At 42.4% G+C, this 22,390-nt stretch overlaps 1 protein-coding gene and 1 pseudogene across 3 annotated transcripts in view; one reads left to right on the top strand and one right to left on the bottom strand.

Annotated features, from left to right (window-relative positions):
* POU6F2 (POU class 6 homeobox 2) overlaps nt 1-22,390 on the top strand; it is a gene marked incomplete at its 5' end in the record, with an annotated part of 451,958 nt that overhangs the window by 330,433 nt on the left and 99,135 nt on the right. The gene's annotated exons all lie outside the window — the stretch shown is intronic.
* Nucleotides 11,457-12,059, bottom strand: LOC309966766 (ADP-ribosylation factor-like protein 6-interacting protein 1; annotated as a pseudogene). Its single transcript has one exon. The product of its transcript is annotated as an ADP-ribosylation factor-like protein 6-interacting protein 1 (transcript).

Genomic DNA, 22,390 nt, shown 5'->3' with positions numbered 1-22,390 from the left:
AATTGAAGAGGGAGCAGATAGCGGGCAACTGGGGATGCATGTAAACGAAACAAATAGTAGCCCATTGACGTTGCCCTCCGAAGGATAAATGTTATCTGTTTCCTCCTGTGAGAGGCCAGCACAGTAAGTGCGCTTGTAGCCTGTAATAACTCCACTTTATGATACTTTCTGAAGGCAGCAAAGATAGCATCCAATTAAAATTATTACTAGCAGAGCTTTGTAGCCCCGTGGAGAACTGCATCTCCTGTCCATGAGGCATGGTGGTTATTTCTCTATATTATGAATACAGCAGTGTCTTACCTTAAGTACTTGGTGCTCTTTTGTTTCTATTTTTCCAAAGACTCTCTGGGGTTAGGAAGGTAAAGAAATTTAGCCCCGGTCTTATGTCCCAGATTCCAACCATTACTCCATGGATTAACAAGTACTCTAAATTCATGCCGAGACGCTCCACAAATATGCATCTTTATAAAATAATAAAGCTTCCGTCCATTTACTTTATTGCCGTGAAGCTGAGGGCATCCAAAATAGAATTTGAGGCTAATCGTGAAGGCTCATCTTTAATCTACTGTCATCGAGGAGCAATGAACAGGAGCATTCAGGAATATATAATTCTAACATTCAGAAACTCATTTTTAACTTAGATGCCTTGAAAATAAATGAGCTTTAAAAGATAATGACTCTGATGTCAACAGATCAGATCCAGACATTAATAGCTCAGTTTTGGACTTAAAAAACGTAATGATGTTTTCTTCCAGGAAGATTTCAGATGATTTAGTACATTTGTAGTGCAGTGACACATTCCCACAGGAAATTTCCCATAGGAAAGCCTATGCACTCATTTCAAAGGCCAACTCACCTCCCTCCTGGATGGTGGGTGCTCACACTGCAGTCAGTCCAGCCCTGCCCCACCTGAGGACAAGAGTGATGTTATCCTTTGGTCCGAAACAGCAAAGTATGCAGAATCAAGATAAATTGGCCTGCAGACAGAAAGGCCAGTGGATTAGAGACTTAGTGTTTTAGAACCGATTTAATTTGTTGTTCTGTAACTTTGTTTCTGTGTGTTTGGCTTCTCAGTGGTGGCCCAAATTTTCTTGGAAATGGAAACATTCGGGTGTGATGAGTAATTGTCTTCCTTGGCACTTGGGTCATGGCTACTTGCAGTTTGAGCATTTTCTCCAGTTGGGCTTGAAGGTGTATTTTTTAAAATCTTACAAGTATGAGACAACACAATACCTTTGACATAAGACTGAAATGAACACAGGCTAAAAAACTCTTGCTTGTACACTTGACATCTATGGGGAGAGTAGGTCTGATCAAATTTACCAGATGCATGATGAGAGCAATCCTAATGTTTTCAGCATTTGGAATTCAACTCTGATTATTCCCAAGAATGAGTTTAATGCTTTTTTAAGAGAAGTTAAATTAGATCTATCTCAACACCCTGTGATTAAACATTTTCTCTACACGAGCCATCAAAATACGTGAAATTACCAAAGAAAACACGTGTCCTTCTCTGAGGGATGAGACTACTTAGTCCTGCCCCTAGTTGGCCTACTTAGTCCATTATTCTGTAGGGTGCAGTGAAAGCTTTGAGTTCTGTGGACATCAGCCTTCTCAGAACACAGTCAACACCTTACAAATCTCTGTCGGCCAGTAAAAGGCAAGTGTAGACTACCCATTTGAATAGCTGTTGACAGGAGATTAGATGAGATGACCGCTCAGCCTCATGAAAAACAAATGCTACGAGGACAATTTCCCAAAGTTCTCCTAATAGTTTCCCATGGAAATCTGGGAGCTGTTTCGTTTTTTGTTTTTGCAAGAAAAGAAGCCTCAGAATCACATTTATTTCTGTATAACCCTGAGAGAATATTCTAATTTTTCACTGTTGGAGTTTTAACTTACAAACTTACTAAGTATATTGATGAGATAATATTCTTCTGTGGGTCTAATGAATGACCACTGAATGGGTGATGTGGTGAAACTTTAAAAAATATTACTGAGTAGACAGAGAACTAATTTTGAATAAGTCTACATCAGTAGGCATAAAAGGATTTTTTTTTCCTTTCACGATAGGCATGTGTAAAGGAAATTGAGAATGCCATGGTTTTGAAATACCGGTTTTTCTCTACACTAGCTGAAGGGTTTTTGAATTTGCGGAACATGGAATGTTTGAACTTTTGAAAAAGAAAACTATTCAGAAGGATTTTGTTTAAAAAAAAACCCCACAAAACTTTGAAGGATAATAATCATTTCTCAAACTGTACAGATGCTGTCATATCTTCAGAAAAAATAATAAATGAAAGTAGCTTGTATAGGTATATTTGGTGAGGTTATTCCTCAAGATGAAAAAAAATATTAATAGTGCTGGCAGGTAGTAAGACTCTAGACTAAAATTCCCCAAATACTTCTGGTCAGGTTTTTGTCTAATACTGCAATAAAATTTGTTTCACTCTTTTACTCAAGTCCATAAAATGGATTGCATTTCCAAAACCAGGTTGTTGTTTCAAGACGGATATGAGTCTAAAGTATTATCACTTCAGAGAACTAATTTTGATTGCTCAGGGTTATGGGAGGGCTGGTGGTCCAGCATGGATACCAGAAGCTGGCCCCTGGAAGCCTGTCTTTAAACTCTTCACGGAGAATCAAGGCCCACTCACCCACAACTTCATTCTCAGGAGGGATGAGAAGTTCTAAACAGGGATTATAAGTGCAAACGTCTTCAGGGGCCAGGCAGTCCATATAAATAAGTAAAGCAAACTTAAGTATAAAACCCAAAATAAAAATTTGAAAACAGTGTGTGGGACAAACAAAATGCATCTGTGAGTTGAATTTAACCATTAGGTTCCAGGATGAATATCAACCCATACTCCTTATTTTTGTACAACCCACCTGCCACAGGCTGCATCAGAATCTAAAACCAGAAATATAGAGTGTGTTGGGTAGAAGCAGATCAGAAACATAAGTGGAAGCAACTTCCTTTTTTTTTTTTAACATCTTTATTGGAGTACAATTGCTTTACAGTGGTGTGTTAGTTTCTGCTTTATAACAAAGTGAATCAGTTATACATAGACATATGTCCCCATATCTCTCCCCTCTTGCGTCTCCCTCCCTCCCACCCCTCTAGGTGGTCACAAAGCACCGAGCTGATCTCCCTGTGGAAGCAACTTCTTGAGGGGAAAGATACGGTCTAATCATTCCTGGGTAGAAAAAACAATACAAAGCTTTAATTTCAATATATGATATTGATCTGGATAAAGACCCCATAAGCTTAAGAATGGTGAAATACCTCCTTCCTATGACCTCTGAGATGGCTTTTCTTGAGACTTTTCCTTGGGAGTTTTTAACTTGTACTAAGGAAATTCCAAACATTGTGTGGAAGGCCTGGCATTTTCCTTCACGAGTGATCTGGAAATGAGCTGGACATAGTTGGAACCTAGTCATGGTGCCATGCGAAGAGGGGGCTTGTTCTAATTCTGACCCTGCTTCCAACTAACTCACAAATGGAACAAGTTCTTTGGACTTCATTTTCCTCATCTGTTAAATGTGTGCTGAATATGATTTTTAAGATCCTTTTCAGGTCCTTGAGTCTATGATCTAAATGTTGGTAGGCCTCTAGAATTTTCTTGGATACTGAAAACCCAATGGTCCTGAAGATTCTCTGAGTATTCTTCAAGGTCAGGTTAATTTCTTCCCACTCGCTGGGTGGCAGAGTAGAAAGAAAGTAAAGACAAACGTAAGTAGGGTAATGATAGCAGAAGCAGATTTTATCTTAGCCAGAGAGTCCAAATTAAAGTCAAGTTTTCATCCTCAGAGAGTTACCGCTGTAAACTCTGGTCCCTGGTTGCTTTTTCATACCTATACATTAGAGAAGCTTAAGAAACCAAATGCTGCGTTTAACCTTGGCCTTCTGCATGCCGTCTTGCATGGCAGGAAGCAGGATCATCTTTTCCTTTTCTTGTTGTATTGCACATTTTAATAAAAAAAAATCAAACAGAGGGAGAGAGAGACAAGTGGAAGCAGTTAGGGGGGAGAAAGCTATCTGTGCTTATATGAGGAATGAGGAGTACGGTCAGCTCCTCGGGGTGAAGTTGCTCGAGAGAGCGTAAAATTGTTCCCAACCACGTGCATTTGCTAATGTAAAGGTCTTGTTACCACTCAGGCATCCAGGAGTAAAACTGCATTCAGATTCCACGTCTGCAATGCAGCAACTCAGCCTCCTGATCTTCTCGTGTGGGATGTTTCCCCCTCCCCCAGCAAACTTTCAGTACTACTTTCCAGAGTGATGGAGAGGGTGGTATATTATCACTTTTTCAAACAAAGAGCCCAAGCCCTCAAGAAGGAGTTAGACCTACATGATTTCCATCCTTTTAAAGCAAATGGTCTCCAAGCGTGTCTCCTTCCTATAGAAAAGGCCCAGTGCCTGGGGCCAACCCCCTCTCTCCCCAGCAGTTAGTCTTAATTTAACACAATATTAGTCAAAGCTTGGTGGGTCTAAGTTTTTTTTCATCTATAAATAGAGGAGGTAAAATTAAATACTTTCTGGAACTCTTTCCCTTTTATTTGGAGTTTTATGTTACAAACCTCTAAAACTCACTTGAGTGACCTATGCAGGTAGAGGGGAGAAAAAACTCTTTTTTTCCTCTATTCATCCTAGGTTCTCAAGTTAGGGGCCTGTAAAGTAGACTAACAAGGGACAGATTAAGAAGAGAAAAACAAACAAAAGTTTATGACACATGCATCGTGCATACACACGGGAGCACTTAGTGATGAGTAACTCAAAAGGGTGGTTAAAACTCGGGCTTATATAGCATCTTAACAAAAGAACAATACATTTTTAGAGAAGTGACAAGACCGAGGAAAAGGACTGTGAGCTTCTAAGTGTGGCAAACTGTGGGGGGGCAAATATATGGGGAACTCATAGTAGATGAGCAAGATTTGTTATACAGATTCTTCTGGTGCCATCTCTGGGCTGATAAGGGTCTAGACTTGTCTCCAGTAATTAACTCCTGTCCTTCCTGGTAGAGAGGGGAGGGGAGCCCCCTTTACAAATTTATGTCCTGCTTTTAGGCAAAACAGGAGGTTGGCAGAGAGCTTTTCTTGTATCTACTGATTCTCAGTTCCCTTCAGTGCAAAATAATCCTCATGTCCAAGTGGCATATTTTGGGATGGCATATTCTGGTACCTTTGGCAGGCATATTTATATAACCCCTCTGTGGTCATTATAAATTCTAGTAGAACTCAGTCTACGCAGGGCTGGATCAAGTGTAAAATTCTCCTCACCTGGGCCAAGACTAAGATAAGACAAGTGAGGTGTTCATTCTCAGATGCAGAATCAAAGCGCACCCAAAACTGCAGTCATCAAGAGAGGTCATATTTTAATTCAGTCTTTAAAAAATCAAAATGAATGCCAAAATCCATGATGAACTAAATATCGCATTTTAAAATATGGGATCAGTAACAGTATTGAGCCATATTGGAGTCTGAGGCAAAAGGAAAAATCAGTAACACTGATTTTGTTGGTCATGAATTTTTTGCATTCATTTTGATTTTTTTTTAAATATCGCATTAGATGTTATTCATCTTGATCAGTGTGGGGGGGCACACCCTTAATTTTTTTTTTTAATTGCATATTTATTTATTTATTTATGGCTGCGTTGGGTCTTCGTTGCTGCTCATGGGCTTTCTCTAGTTGCGGCGAGCGGGCTTCTCATTGCGGTGGCTTCTCTTGTTGTGGAGCACAGGCTCTAGGCGTGCAGGCTTCAAAAGTTGTGGCACACAGGCTCAGTAGTTGTGGCTCATGGGCTTAGTTGCTCCGCGGCATGTGGGATCTTCCCGGACCAGGGTTCGAACCCGTGTCCCCTGCATTGGCAGGCGGATTCTTAACCACTGCGCCACCAGGGAAACCCAACACCCTTAAATTTTGTGCCTGAAATGAGTTCCTCACTTGTCTCAGCTTGGCTACCAGCTGTGTAAATGATTTACTTAGCAAATACTCTCCAAGGTCAATGGCATTCTGTGCACTGGAAATTTCAACCAGGTGTTGGATGCCACTTTCTAGTTGAACCTGAAAATCGTACCGAATTTTGCACAGTAGAAAAACAAGTGCATGTTGGATAATGGATTGGGACAGGGAGGCGCTGTAGAAGCCCATCCTCCTGTGTATTGTACAGGTCTAATAAACCAATCACTTTTTATTGAATTGAAAGGTTACGACAATCAAAACACTTCTTTGGCTGATATTTTTCACTGAACTAATTTATGGTTTATGAGATTAAGTAAGTTTGGTGAAAATGACAGAAGTATTACTATGTAGACAACATTCTCCCAGAGCAACCCAGGCCATGAGGACCTTTTAAAAACTGGAATTGTCCACACGGAGTGAGTAAGTCTTCCTCTTAGTCAAAGGAAATGTCATTATTATGGATGAGAAAATCCATCCAAGCCCAGAGGGTTCTCATGAAGATTAAATATAACATACTAATGAAAATGCTTTGTAGGCTATACATTTGTTAAGCAAATGTTAATTATACTACAGATATGAAAGAGTATGAATTTATTTCTGTTTATTTGACTATCCAGTAAATGGAGGGCTTCATTCATGATTCCTTCATTCAGCAAGAGGTTGGGTGAGAAACGGGAATCCCTTTATCCAACCGTATTCAGCCCTGAATAAAATAAACAAAACATATTTAGCTACATTCTTGGCAAGGGACAATTTTTCCTTTTATGAAAGAAAGAAAATCTCCTTTAAAAAAAAAAACCCGCAGTTCAACATTACTGACATTTCAAAGAATTTATTAGAAGCATTTGAGATCCAGGAGGAACAACAAAGTTTATATTGCTTTGAGAGTGGCAGGGGGAAAAATTAGTTTACCAAGTATATACTTATATACTGTGGTACTTCTTTGTCATTGTCTAGATGTACCATTCCTGGCCACTGCTCCATAGATTAGTCAAATCATGTAGAAAGGGGTTTAGCAAAGAAGGTGGTATGTTCACACCACTGACTTTGGAAGCTCACATCAAGTAGCAATAGATGGAAAGGATGCCAGACTCAAAAGGGGCCGTGGAAAGATTCCTGCAGCATTTGAACATGGCAAGTTACACCTTCTCAAGTAAACAGCACCAACTCTGATCGCGACAGTGGGGCAGATCCCTGGCTTGTCCGCAGCAAGTTCAGCGGTGAGCGTGGAGCCACACACCCAGCTTGGGTCCCATCACTGACTGTTGGATGTAGCTGATAAGCTAATCCTAAAGTCTAGTTCAGAATGCTTCTGAAACAGTTTTGCCTGCATGTGCATAGATACAGGTGGCAGTGTGAGCTGCCCCAAATGTGCTGGCTGGCATTTCGCTCTGAATAAGCAAGACATAGCCAGTATTTATGTTAACTTAATACAATATTCTTCTGCTTTCATGATCAAGTGTTTCTTCTTGTAGTTTAGCCTCAGTTCATTTCCTATAGGCTTGAGGTAAATTTTCCACAGGCTTTTATTTTTGTACTTTATTTTATTATTTTTTTTACATATACATGTATCTGTTCTTTTTCAAATTCTTTTCCCATTTAGGCTTTTATGGAATATTGAGCAGAGTTCCCTGTGCTATACAGTAGGTCCTTGTTGGTTATCTCTTTTAAATATAGCAGTGCTTGCATGTCAGTCCCAAACTCTCAGTCTGTCCCTCCTCCCCCCTCCCCCTGGTAACTATAAGTTCATTCTCTAAGTCTGTGAGTCTGTTTCTGTTTTGTAAATAAGTTCATTTGTATCATGTTTTTAGATTCCGCATATAAGTGAAATCATATGATATTTGTCTTTCTCTGTCTGACTTCACTTACTATCACTCCATGATAACCTCCAGGTCCATCCATGTAGCTGCAAATGGCATTATTTAATTCTTTTCAATGGCTGAGTAATATTCCATTGTGTATAGGTACCGCATCTTCCTTACCCATTCATCTGTTGATGGACATTTATGTTGCTTCAATGTCTTGGCTATTGTAAACAGTGCTGCTCTGAATGTTGGGGTGCGTATATCCTTTCGATCCATGTTTTTCTCCGGATATATACTGGGATTGCTGGATCATACAGTAGCTCTATTTTTAGTTTTTTAAGGAACTTTCATACTGTTTTCCATAGTAGCTATACCAGTTTACATTCCCACCAACAGTGTAGGAGGGTTCTCTTTTCTCCACACCCTCTCCAGCTTTTATTGTTTATAGATTTTTTGATGATGACCATTCTGACTTGTGTAGGTGACATCTCACTGTAGTTTTTAAAAGTCCACAGGCTTTTAAATTGACTCCCAAAATATAGGCTTGCAAGTGAATATTCTCCAGATTGTAAAGAAAGCACTTTTGCCATTATCTGCATTTATTAAGCACCTATGAGGTGCACTGTGGCCTTAAGCAAGGTTTGCAGAACAGCATAATGCCATAGGGCAAGCATGATCTTTTTTTTTATTTTGAATATTTACTTATTTATTTCTGGCTGCCTCGGGTCTTAGTTGCAGTGCGCAGGCTCTTTGTTGTGGCACGGGCTTCTCTCCAGTTGTGGTGCGAGGACTCAGTAGTTGTGGCATGCGGCCTCTCTAGCTGTGGCTCGTGTGCTCAGTAGTTGCGGTGTGTGGGCTCAGCTGCCCCACAGCATGTGGGATCCTAGTTCCCCGACCAAGGATCGAACCTGTGTCCCCCACGTTGCAGGACGGACTCTTAACCACTGTACCGCCAGGGAGGTACCAAGCATGGTCTTTAGAAGCAAGACAGACCTGGGCTCAGATGCTGGTTCTGCTGGGCAGTTAGGTGAGGTCAACCCATCCTTCCGAGCCTCAGTTTCCTCATTGGTTGGAGAGTCGTTGTGAGGATTAAATGAGATGATTTGTATGAGAGTATCTTCAGTTCCTAATAGCTGGCCCACAAAAAATATCAATATCCTGCCTGCCTCTTTGCCTTCCTTGACTATAGATATTATAATCCAAGGAGGACTGTGAGACAAAGAGACCCACTTGAAGTTGAACAAAGAGCAAATAGTCATGGGATTTATAATGCACATGTACACCACAAAATTATGCACGGTACGCTACGTGAAACCCCTAACAAGCTAGAATGCGGCTAATAATGACATGTGAGTTTTGTCACGTCAGAGAGGTTTGGAGGATTTCCGAGGAGGGGGACTTAGCAGAGGGAGGGTAGAGCTCATGCCGTACAGGTCAGGGCTGCACTAAGGCCTAGGAGACGTGTGGAGATTAAAGGATTCTCACTTCAACCCACAGAACCTCGCTTTCTTCATCAATATAAATAAGAACCAAAATCTCCTATTTCCTTCTAAATTCCCAAAGTTGTGCTTTTTAGTGTGTGAGTAAACAGGAAGAACCTTGGTGTTGCTGGCTCTGCCCCTCACTAGCTGTGTGACCTTGGGCAAGTCACCTAATCTCTGGGACTCGGTGTGTCACTTATTACATGGAAAGTTTATAGTAGATAATCTTTAAGTCTATTCCAGCTTTACAGTCTATTTATGAAATAACACAAATAAGGTGGTTTGGATTATGCGGGAAGAAAGAACTATGTATGTAAAACACCGTTACCCACGACACGTATGTAGGACTCAAGAGATACTCCTGATGCTATTTGGCTAATATTGCAGTGTGTTTTGAAATTTATAAAGTGCATTTTTATATACATTATTTCATGCATTTGGCCTCATAGGTTCACAGTTCTAATAATCATTAGCATTTTTCAACGGTATCTTATACTCTCTAAGGACTTCAGCCTCTCATTTTCTTCTCCCAACAACCCAGAAGAGGCAAAAATCATCTTCATTCAGATTCAAGGAAATAAGCGTGTTAGAAAGTTGAAACAGCTTCCTCAGCGTCGTTGTCAGACCCCAGAGCACCTCCGTTTATATTTTACCCTCTCTGCAATGTTCATTTGGGCTGTTGGTGAAATATTTTTTTTTCCTTATTTGGCTTCCAGCATTTTATAAGGCAACATTTCTCAAAGTGTCTTCTACAAAATTCTAGTCCAAAGAGATTTTATTGAAAATGGATTCCATAGATTTTGGGATTCCAGCTTTTTTATTTTTCCCCTTTTACACAAAACAAAGTAGAAGAAATAATACAGGATTAAAACTGCAAAAGTAGTTAATTGGCAGAACACACATACACACAAAAATCCAGATAGGAAGACAAGCTTATTTACAATGAGGCAACACATGTAAATTACGGTCGTTTGTATACAAAACCTTAAAAAAGAAAAGTCAAACATATGCTACATGAGTGCCACTCTTTACAGCAATATTGAAGGGGAGAAAACAGCACTTATTTAGGAACAGATATACCACAAGGTCCAGGTTTTACAGCATCAGTGCAATAAATTCACAAAACTATATTACAGCTAGTTAATCAGTTTGAGAACTGTTCCCAAATATGTCACATTTGCAGCCCTCAGAGGTTCATTCCTACAGATATCAACTACTCCATCTATTGGGACCAAAAGCAGCCAGTGTTACCGTAAAATGAGAATCTTGAGGCTTACCTTTAAAGGCTTATTCTGGTCTTGAAGAACTAGTAGGATTTTCTACTGAAATGAATCTTGACTAAACACAGGATGAGTTTTGTTCTTTATTGGCTGGTCTTGGAGTGAAGGTCATAGACATGACTCTTAACCTATTATGTATGTACTTTAGTTGCAGTTAGCTGAAAATCTGAAATTAAAAGTATGCTAAAAATCCTAAATACCATCTTGTGTAAGCCTGCTACTAAAAAGCCTTTAAGGATATACTAACTTCAAGTTTAAGTGCACGGGAACAAGAGTTCTAAGCCTGTCAGATTCCCCATTTGGGAGGGAGGATCAATGTTTCCAACAAATTGCTAAATTCTGCACAAGGGAGAAGCCAACACATACTAGGCCATGGAATTCCTTTCATTTTATTCCATGAGGATTCTTCTCCCACGGTGTCGAAACAGAATGAGGAATGAATCTTAACTGGTCTCTTCATCAGAAGTGGTAAACTTGGTTTCTATATTCACGAAGCCAGACAGTTGTTTAAGCAGACTGTGGAAGTAGACAGTAGAACCAGCTTCCTGTAGTCACAGACCACTATCTTGTATCCAGCTACAGCAAAGATCAACTTGAACAGTTATCCCAATCCACTGTTAACTGTACTAAAGGATGAAGTTCACCACTATATTATTTTAAAAGTAAGAGTTCAGTTAACCCTGGGTGAGAAAAACCAAGCCAAGTGGTAATGATGAATGAGTTGTCCATATAAGGCCAGCGGATGAGAGCACACCCATGAAGACACTGGCCTTACTTGGCAAGTCGGAATTTCTACTAACTAAGGGCAGAATGAGGAACAGCAAAGAGCTACATCTGTAATGTTTTAGTATCCAGACAGCATAACAGACACTGTCCCCAAGGACAATGTATATGCCATTAATCACACTGAATAAAGCAGATGCATTATTCATTTTTCTTTTTGTTTGAGAAGCTTTTTTATCTCTCTTTTGGCCATTCCAATGTACTTCGAAATGATTCCATGTTGGTTTAGTCCAGGAAGCAAGAGTAAGAAAGTCACTATCAGGTAGGAGAGACAGATGTTGTGGACTTGCTGTCCCACCCAAGCAGCCGCAGCAAGAGAAATGATCATGGTCATGAAGTACATTTTAAGCTTTTCTTCCTTTCGTGTAAAAAGGCATTTCCACCAGCCCACAGCTCTGCGTCGCGTTTTTACTAGATTGCTGCAAATTTCATGGAATCACTGCTGTTGCTCAGTGGTCCATTTATTGGAGCCAAAAATTCTAGGCGCTAGAATGGGAACAAGGTAGTCAGCCAAACACAAAAACATAACAAAACAGGAAACTCCTGACAGAACGGATGGATCTAGATAGTAGATAGTCAGAAACACCAAAGAAACCACACCCATGATGGCAGGTGGAAACCAGGCTCTTTCCCATCGGAGGACTTTATCTGCCATTAGCATCACTTCTCCCCATCCTTGAAGCTGCTCTTCCAGACTTGTAGTCTCTGCAGTCAGCAGGTTGGTGCTGGGATTATCTCCTTCTGCCATCGTTCCCGAGGTGCCCCCTCAGCGAGCCCAAGACGCCCCCAGAACTGGCCTTCCTCAGAGCCACTCATGACAACCCTAGCCTCCTGGGTATATCTTGATGAATATTATAATACTAAAAGCTAAAAGACATTCTGTAGTAAAGATGTCTAGTTAACATTATTTAACCAAGAAATTCCCAAACTTATGTAACCACTGAACCTTTTTTTTTCAGATAACACTGATTAATATCCCATGGGAAATTCCTTCAGCAACCACTGCTCTAAGGCTTCCTTCTCTATTGTACAATCCGCACAACTAAAATAACCTTGCATTTCCTTACCTAGAACATCACGGAAAAATCCACACATCTAATCCAACGGATTGGACAGTGGAGAAAAGAAAGTATAGAAAGATTGGGGAAAGAAGAGAAGGAAAGACTCAAAACCAAAGTAAGAGCAGGGAAAGCCGAAACCAAGGATGGTCCTTACAGTTGGCAACAAGCAAAATCATTGAGTCGAAAAAACGAAGGAGGGTCTGGCTGGGGTGCCCCTCATGGCAGCTGAGGTCTTGGAGACCTTCTCCTTCAGACGGTCCTTCCTCCCCTCTCCTCTTCTTCACTGTCCATCATTTCTCCTGCTCACACACCACTGCACCTGGAATCATGCCTCCCCGTGCCAGACCTGGAGAAGTGAGAGCAGGGTACCACTGGACCATATAGCCCCTGGCAAAACCATGGAATCAATAGGCCAGGGAGAGGGCACACCGTCCCCTCCCCTCATCTCCACCCTTCCTGTCTTGTGACTGAGGAATTTCCAGGAGTCAGGAGAGTCCCCAATACCCTGACAACCTCGATCTCCACCCTTGTGTTTTAAGAGGGGTTGGATTCCAAACAACAGGTCAATTCAGTCTAAAATCTGTAGCCAGGACCAAGTCCTCTAGGTTACCAGGCTGTCAAAACCCTTTGTCTGTGGGGCATTGTCATAGTTATAAAGCTCTCATCCTGGCTCTTTTTGCTGTTTCCTATTTAAAAGAAAAATAAAAAAAGACCCTCCAAGGCACTGGTGTTTTCCTTCTCTTTCATCCCCCACTGTTGAGAAGTAAATTGGGCATTCTGGCTTCAAACACGAATGCTGGGGCCCTAAGAGTGCAGAGATAAGATAGAGAAAGGCGCCATATTGAGAAGACCAGTTCCAGAGTCTCTTTTTTCATGCATAAGAGGAACCCATGTGGCAAAAGTTCAGTTGCCCCTCTGAGTGGCCATCCACGGGAAAGGGCAGTTCCGTGTTGTCAGCCACACAGTGGGGATGCCTGCAAGGCCACAGATGAACGCAGTGGTGCATTTGTATGCTGACAGCTCTCTTCTGGGAACTAGTGTCTGAAGGCCCAGTTGGGCTCCAATCAATGCAACCTTTCCAACCCGATGCATTTTGTCTGAACTGTCATTTGACAGGGATCCGCCTGGTGCCACCACTTAGTTTTCTACCCAGCAGATATTTAACTGACATAAAAAGGAAGTAAAGTTAGGGATCTCCTTCTTCTTCTCAGCTGGACTCCGTACCCCCCCAGAGGCTGGCTGCTCTTTGTTGAACTGTTTGTCCTTTGCACTGGGAGGTTATGCATGTGGCATTTAAAGAGAGCAAAGCAATGTTGAAGGCTTCAGAGAGGTTAAGATTTCAGAGAAATCCTCTCACTTCCCCCAAGGAAAGGTCTCCTGAGCCTGGCTGGCTTGGAAATGTCTATATTTTAAATCAGAGGGAAAATAGTCTTGTGCTCTTGTCTAAGGTTCTAAAAAGTAACATTCCTTAGAGTAGGTTATATCACCTGCAGTATTCTGCACCCCATGGAAGGAATTTGAACAATTTAGGGCAAAAACCAAATGGTCCTTGGAACCAACCTGGACAAGGCAGAAAGTTATTAAAGGCAGAAAGCAAAGATGGGGTATTTTCCAAGCTCCCTGCATGTAACAATCACAGTGGATTCATTTTAAGCATCTTCAAGGTACAACCTGCACACCATTTTCATTGCTAGTGACTCTCCTTAAGTGATGAAGTGGGGGTCTTCATACCAGAAAGACCCCATATAACCAAATATTTTCTAGACCCCAGGGGCCCATCGTCTCCCTGTCTTGCTTGACTCCCTCCCTCGCTTGACTCCCTCCCTCTTTTGGACACACCCAAGCCACACCATCTACAAATAGCTGGGGCCATGCCCACACCACCCACTGTATTTTGTTCCATCCTTTACTTTCTTTCCCAAAAGACAATTTCCAAACTCAGTGTCAATGGCTCTTTGCATTGGATGCACATTGGGATTGCCTGAGGAGTTTTTTAAGAATACCGATGCCTGGGTCCCACCCAGAGATTCTGATTGAACCTGAGTGGGGTGAAGCATGGGTAAGAGCGTTTTTTTTAAGTTCCCCAGGAGATTCCAGTCTGGGGCCAGGGTTCAGGACAACTGCCTGTGGTCTTATATCAATAAATAGGCTCCCAATTGTTCATTTCTAAAAGAGCAAATTCCTACCTCTTGTTTATACAAAATGCTTTTTACCAGATCTGTTGGCTGCATGAGTTGGCGCTAACTTTGCTTCTGCGATACAATAAAACTAGGTCTTCATTTCTCAAAAGAATGAAACGTGTTACTTCTGCCCTGCCCCTCCCCAGATTCACAGCCCATCATGGAATGAAAACAACCATATCTGTATGTGTGTGTGTGTGTGTGTGTGTGTGTGTGTGTGTGTGTGTGTATATATATATATATATATATATATATATAGTTATCCACTAGAGCCTCTTCCCAATTCTGAAGTTGGGTTATTAGCCAGTATTTGCAGAAGAATCTCAAACCTGGTGATTCACATCTGATACTCAAATTGTAACAGGGGAAATAGAGAATCCTTTCAGAATGTTTAACATTCTCTCCAAACAAGAACAACTGCTGCTGATTGAGAGCTTGTTAGATGTTCCAACTGCTGTTAAACTGTTGACTCATCTAATCTATACTAGGACTTTTCAAGCTTTCGTTCCATATGAATCCCCCTGGGACCTTGACAGATGTAGACTCTGATTCGGTAGCTCTGGGGCAAAGAGCCCACCCCAGAGTGTGCATTTGCAGCCAGCTCCTAGGTGATGCCCATGCTGCTGGTCCCTCGCCCCTATCTTGAGTAGCAAAACTCTACTCCATGAACTTTTGAGGCCCCACTAGTGCCATTTCACACATGAGGAAGTTAGGGGGAAGGACCTATGAGAGGCAAGGTTCAAACCGAGGTCTCCCTGACCTGAAACCTTGTCTACTGTGCGAATCTGCCTCTTTGTAGTCTTTTTCTCACTGTGGCATGTCCATCTTTCAAAAGAGATCTCACTTAAATCACATAATGATTTCTCTCCTTGCAGATGAAGATGGAGGTAGATGCCCTGGTGGCAGAAAGACTCCTACTTTCTTGTCTTGGTCTTTCTTCCTGATCTCAGTCTTGATCTTACATGGCTCAAGAACCAGTAACTCTGAGGTTGGGGGTGAGGACTCAGCCACATCTTCTCTTTATTTAGTAAATACACTAGATTTGTTGAAAGCATTTCCACCAAATTGAAACTCAAGTACGAAGAGATGAAAGTGGCCTGTGGTCATTAACTACCTTAGAGCTGAGATAGCCGACAGGATCTCTGTGAGAAGTCAGAAGGTCTTATTTCCAGTTTTTAGACCCTAGATCGCCTTGCTACATAACCAGATACAAAGATCACAGCTACCTACTTTCCTGCCAGCGCCTTTCACTCAGCCGTGAAAGTGCCCTTGAGACTGTGTGCCTCAGTCTTGAGGGGGAGGGAGTCTCCTCTTCCATCATCATTTCAATACACTTTTTCAAGAGCAAAAGCCAAGCTACATGCAAAACAGGTGGCAAAAATCATTCAGAGCCAGAGTCAGAATGTAGTTGCTGGTGAAAAACCCTATAGTGCAACTTGTAAAACTTCTCGACGCTCTTAATCAGGGGTGTGGGAACGTGTACAAAATGACGTTCAAATTCAGCATCTTCACTCCAGCCACGTTTGTTTTCTGAGATGGCCATTCCTGTTAGAATGGAGAATTTGCTTTATGATAATTGGGAGCTGTGCCCTCATGGTGAGGCAGTGTTTTCCTCGTAAATGCGAGAAAAGTTTTCAAAAACATCCACCCTTCTGAAGTTCTTGGCTGTCGTTTTATATTTCCTGTAAGTGTCATCTTGTATTTCCAGTAACTCAGGCACATCCTTGACACCAGCCCAATGTCTGCCTGATCCAACAGGCAGGTCCTGCTCATTAACATCCTCATCTTCAAAGAACAGAGACCTACCTGAACTTGTACAGATATCAGCCACTAGCCTTAGGACGCATATATGAATGCATGGGTTGATCTAAAAGAAAACAAATTGGGAAAATACACCCTTAAACCCTGGCAGTGTGCATCCAACACATGCCTGGCTGTGGGCTTGCATTAGACCCTATGTGTGTATGTAGACTTTAAATCTTGTTTTTGTTTTGTTTTCCTTTTTGGCTGCACCGCGCGGCATGCCGGATCTGAGCTCCCCAACCAGGGATTGAACGCACACCCCCTGCGGTGGAAGTGAGGAATCTTAACCACTAGACCTCCAGGGAAGTCCCTGTAGACTTTAAATCTTCAGTTATATGTATGCGTGTTCCATATTTGTGTGTAGACATCTCTGTGTTTCTTTGGTACATACATATGCACATATATATTTAAAATCTTTTTCAGAAACACCAACTCAGGGATTCAGTCAAGGGTCCACTTACAGAGTTATCCATGTAGTCTGGGCAAATCAGTGGAGTGTGTGCACAGAGGGAGAAATGACATTGTCTGGGGCTTTCCTTTCTTTCCCTTTCTGCCTGGGACATTTTGAGAGAATGACTAAGCAGTGCTGGAGATTATGAATTTGCTTAAGTGTGAATGGGTGACGGCTGGATGCCGCCCGGCCCTCCCCAAAGGTGATTGACTGGGACGGCAGGTCTTCACACTTGATGCCTGGATTTGACTCGGAAAGTCTGCCAAGTCTTTTACTCGGAAATTTATCTTAATTAGATCTGAAAGACCTGCCACAGCAGAATAGTCACACCGATTAAAATGAAAAACAGGAGAAATTACTGATCAAATTAATCATAATGTCGGGTTACAGCTGTAGGTCTGATGTAATTTGCCACTCCAGTGAGTTACATCGGCGCCGGCCCAGGAAAGGGAGCCGGCTTTGTGCTTATCCGTAACACCCGCCCGCTCTGGGCTGCCCGGCAGGAGGCTGATTCCATTCATTTTCCTGGCTTGCTCTGACCTCCCTGCTGCAACTAGAAACAAATCAGGCACCAGACAAATGGGGGTGGGGGGGGGGGAGGTAAACGAGAACTAGTCTTTTACCCCAGCGATCCCACTATTTCAAAATGATGAGCTTCTAGAACTGAGCCCGCAGGCTTGGGGCTTTGTGCTTGCTGGGATTTTGGCTTTTGGTTTTTCCACTTAACCTCCTTTTAGTTTTACTTGTGGTGACCTGACATGGATTAGATGCAGAATGGGAATCAAAAGGTCAGAGGACAAAACCTTTGGCTCTAAGCCAGGAGAAAAAAAACCTTTAGAAAAATCTCCTTGCCAACCTGCCTCTATGACTCGGGCGTGGATTGAAATAATCTAAAGTGTCAAAACAGAGGAGGAAGAAACCCAGCCTGTAAGAGCTCATTGTTCCCAGGAGGGTATGGTCCTGGTATTCTAATTTTAAAATAAACACCACTTTACCCCATGCCCTGTGTTCTGGGTGGGAATGGAATATACAACTTTTTTTTAACAACTTTGTTGGAGTACAATTGCTTTACAATGGTGTGTTAGTTTCTGCTGTATAACAAAGTGAATCCGTTATACATATACATATGTTCCCATATCTCTTTCCTCTTGCGTCTCCCTCCCTCCCACCCTCCCTATCCCACCCCTCTAGGTGGTCACAAACCACCTAGCTGATCGCCCTGTGCTATGCGGCTACTTCCCACTAGCTATCTATTTTACATTTGGTAGTGTATATATGTCCATGCCACTCTCTCACTTTGTCACAGCTTACCCTTCCCCGTCCCCATATCCTCAAGTCCGTGCTCTAGTAGGTCTGTGTCTTTATTCCCATCTTACCCCTAGGTTCTTCATGACCTTTTTTTTTTTTCCTTAGATTCCATATATAAGTGTTAGCATATGGTATTTGTTTTTCTCTTTCTGACTTACTTCACTCTGTATGACAGACTCTAGGTCCATCCACCTCACTACAAATAACTCAATTTCGTTTCTTTTTATGGCTGAGTAATATTCCATTGTATATATGTGCCACATCTTCTTTATCCATTCATCTGTTGATGGACACTTAGAACACTCTGTGACATAAATCACAGCAAAATCCTTTTTGACGCACCTCCTAGAGAAATGGAAATAAAAACAAAAATAAACAAATGGGACCTAATGAAACTTAAAAGCTTTTGCACAGCAAAGGAAACCATAAACAAGACCAAAAGGCAACCCTCAGAATGGGAGAAAATATTTGCATATGAAGCAACTGACAAAGGATTAATCTCCAAAATTTATAAGCAGCTCATGCAGCTCAATATCAAAAAAACAAACAACCCAATCCAAAAATGGGCAGAAGACCTAAATAGACATTTCTCCAAAGGAGATATACAGATAGCCAACAAACACACGAAAGAATGCTCAACATCACTAATCATTAGAGAAATGCAAATCAAAACTACAATGAGATATCATCTCACACCAGTCAGAATGACCATCATCAAAAACTCTAGAAACAATAAATGCTGGAGAGGGTGTGGAGAAAAGGGAACACTCTTGCACTGCTGGTGGGAATGTGAATTGGTACAGCCACTATGGAAAACAGTATGGAGGTTCCTTAAAAAACTACAAATAGAACTACCATATGACCCAGCAATCCCACTACTGGGCACATACCCTGAGAAAACCATAATTCAAAAAGAGTCATGTACCAAAATGTTCATTGCAGCTCTATTTACAATAGCCAAGATATGGAAGCAACCTGTGTCCATCGACAACGAATACAACTTTTTTTAAGAAAACATATCAGAGAGTCCAGATTCTTTGCAATGTCTAGCCCTGACACTGAGCTGTGACTCATGCAGTGCTCACGAAACCCATCTCCCTATCAGCAATACAAAGAAGGGGCCCTAAAGCACACCCCAGTCTAGACATTCCATGGAAATAATCAAAGGTTAGATTTTAGGGGCAATGTAGGACCTCTCTCCAACCAGTTCTGCTTGATCAGGGAACTAGATCAGCCTACCTGGGGGAAATCATCCTGAAACAGAGGTGACTGGGAAGGAACAGGAGTAGGAGGCCTTCTCCCCAGTCAATAGTTGGCAGGAAGACCTTCCTCTTTGACCTTATGATGGGTTGTCCGAATCCCATTTATTCATCCCTGGACTAGGTGCTTATACCCTTTTATCTCCAGTCTGAAAAGGCCCCCAATCCTTTCTCCATTCCACCAGGAATGAATCTGGTACATTTTGTAAATGAGGGAGATAAGCAGTCATAGAAGACAAGGTGGCCTTGGCACTCAAGAGGCTGTATCTTCTGGACCTTTCTATGGTTCCTAATGAAGATTCAGGTGGGACCACATGCCCAGCTTGGGGAAGGATATAATAACTATATTTTGAATGATTATTATATTGGTTTAGTAGTTTGTAACAAGAATTTTGTAAAGAAAAAAAAGGGGGGCTTTTGTTTAAATTATATGCATATAGACATACATAGAGTTACATACAGACATAGATATATAGATATAGAGAGAAGAGAGAGATTTATTCGCATATATATTTTTGTATGTATGTATGTATGTGTTGACTTGGGTTGTTAAAAGTATTTCTTACTATGGGGCAAGGTCAGAAGAATTTGAAAAACACTTCTTTGAAAGACCTAGCTCTGCAGGGGGACAGAGGTGGGAATTCTTAGACGTATAATAGCTCAGGAGGCAGATTTACCAGCATCCCAACATACTGGGATGAGCTCCTAAATGCTAAACGTCCTCCCCAACAGTCTAAAAAGACAAAAACACTAATGCCAACCCCCACACTCCCCCACAGCTGCACCACACACACACATTGCGGGGGAATTCAAGATTCAGCATTATACCACTACCCAGGCGGCTGAAAACGCACATCAAATGAAGAGTTTAACACATCGATTAAACTGAGAAACAAAACAATGTATTAAAAGCTGACTAAGTTATCGCATCCAAAATGGAGAGAGAATTCTAAAGAGAAAGGGAAAGAGGGAGGGAGAAAATGGTTGGAAGGAAGCATGCCCCCCCCGCCCCACACTGATGAACTGACTGATTGCGGTTCCTGGAGGATTTACCCTGGGAAAAAGCCTTGTCCCCGGGAGCGGCAGGCCAGGAGCCGGGTCCTCGGGGCTCTGGTCGGAGGAATCGTGGGCTGTAGAGCTCCACGTCCGAGGGGCCTGGAACTTTCCTCCATTCTCCCACCTGGTATGGCCCCGCCTTTTCCGTCATCTGGTCTTCATGATTCTGGTTTCCCCCTGATCCAATCCACTTTGCAAAGCACCAGCAAGCAAACCTCCCTAAGAGAACCCTCTGCTCACATGACCCTCGTGCTCGAGGCCCTCCTTTGGTCTTCTCAGCCTGGGTGCTCTATCTACCCTTCACCCATCTCCCTTCTCCCTCCACTGCCCTCAGCCTCTTCCAGTGCCTGGTGCACCCATGCAGCCACCTGCCTGGCTCTGCGGGTGCTGGGCCCATTGCCAGGAGCGCCCACTCTTCTCACCGGGTCCCTCCTGGTTCCCGTCACCCCCATTCCTTCCCCGAAGCGCCCATGCTTGCCCAGCGCTCGATACTTGCTCTGTTCTCTGAACTCACATGATGGGCACTTAGCCTGTGCAATTTCAGTGGTTTGGTGGTGGTTGTTGTTTTTTAATGGACAAATTTGTTATCTTGCTTGAATTATAAGCCCCTTAAGAACAGACACTAAGTCTCACACCTTCGTACATCCCAGGACTGTCAATAATTGTGGTAAGCGATGATTTCTCGTTTAATGGTTACCCATTTCACAAATCTGTAAGTGCCTGTGACCTGGCTATCTTAAATTTATTTGCAGAATGACTCGATGAAGATAACAATTCCGAATGAAAGAAATGTTACCTATTTATTTTTATATTTAGGACAATGCCTGGCACATAGAGTAAGGGCCATAAGTAAATAGATTTTATTATGACTGTGATTCCTTTGCAATTGTTTGCACCCTATATTTCTTTGCACTATCTTCTCAATGGGCTTTGGGAAATGCAGGCTTCATTTAGACTGCTTGAAATCGGCTTCTTTCATTTGGGAGGAACAAAGCAAGGACCATTTTCTAATTAATCTTTTGTTTCCTTTGCCCCATCATGTCAACAATGCATGATGGTTCTTGATATTCAGAATATAATAGAGGAGAAGGCCTGGGAGCAGCAGGCCAGGAGCCGGGTCCATGGGACCCTGGTCGGAGGAATCGTGGGCTGTAGAGCTCCACGTCCTTCTGAATATTTTATAGATCCGACTGATCTGTGAGTTAAATCATATTTTTCAAAGCATGGAAGTATTACAAAGCAGATAGACCAAGGACAAAGAAAGTGGATCTCCCACTGTGGGTGCACCTCAGGCCCCCAGCGCTGGATACCAGAGACTGTGAGGTGACACACTCTGGCTGTCCCCAGCCCCACTGGTAGAGTGGACAAATACATACAGAATCTCCCAGTAGAAAAATGATGACATGATTTACAAAATAAAAACACTGTTGAGGGCTTCCCTGGTGGCGCGGTGGTTGAGAGTCTGCCTGCCGATGCAGGGGACACGGGTTCGTGCCCCAGTCCGGGAAGATCCCACGTGCCGCGGAGTGGCTGCGCCCGTGAGCCATGGCCGCTGAGCCTGCGCGTCCGGAGCCTGTGCTCTGCAACGGGAGAGGCCACAACAGTGAGAGGCCCGCGTACCTCAAAAAAAAAAAAAAAAAAAAAAACCACTGTTGAGCATTCAACACACTCAAGGCGCAGTGCTAGGTGTTTTGTATGTGTTTTCCTACTTGCCTGGCAATCACAGGCATAAGGAAACCAAGACTCAGAGAAGCTGGGAACTTGTCAGAGATAGAGCTGGGATTTGAGTCTGTCTGGCTTCAACCTGGGGGACCACACATGCCATTTTAACCAGGAGAATTTCTGCATCAATCTGTCTGTCCAGTGCAGTTACTAATAGCGACCATTCCATTCTCAGAACGGTCCTATTTGGGACAGTAAGTTATTTGGGCAACTTATCCCAAGTCATGCTCACTAGGCCA

This window comes from Leucopleurus acutus (assembly GCF_964270905.1).
Source record: "Leucopleurus acutus genome assembly, chromosome: 9".
NCBI lineage: Eukaryota > Metazoa > Chordata > Mammalia > Artiodactyla > Delphinidae > Leucopleurus > Leucopleurus acutus.
The sequence above is the reverse complement of the archived record's forward strand: the minus strand, read 5'-3'. Positions and strand labels throughout refer to the sequence as shown.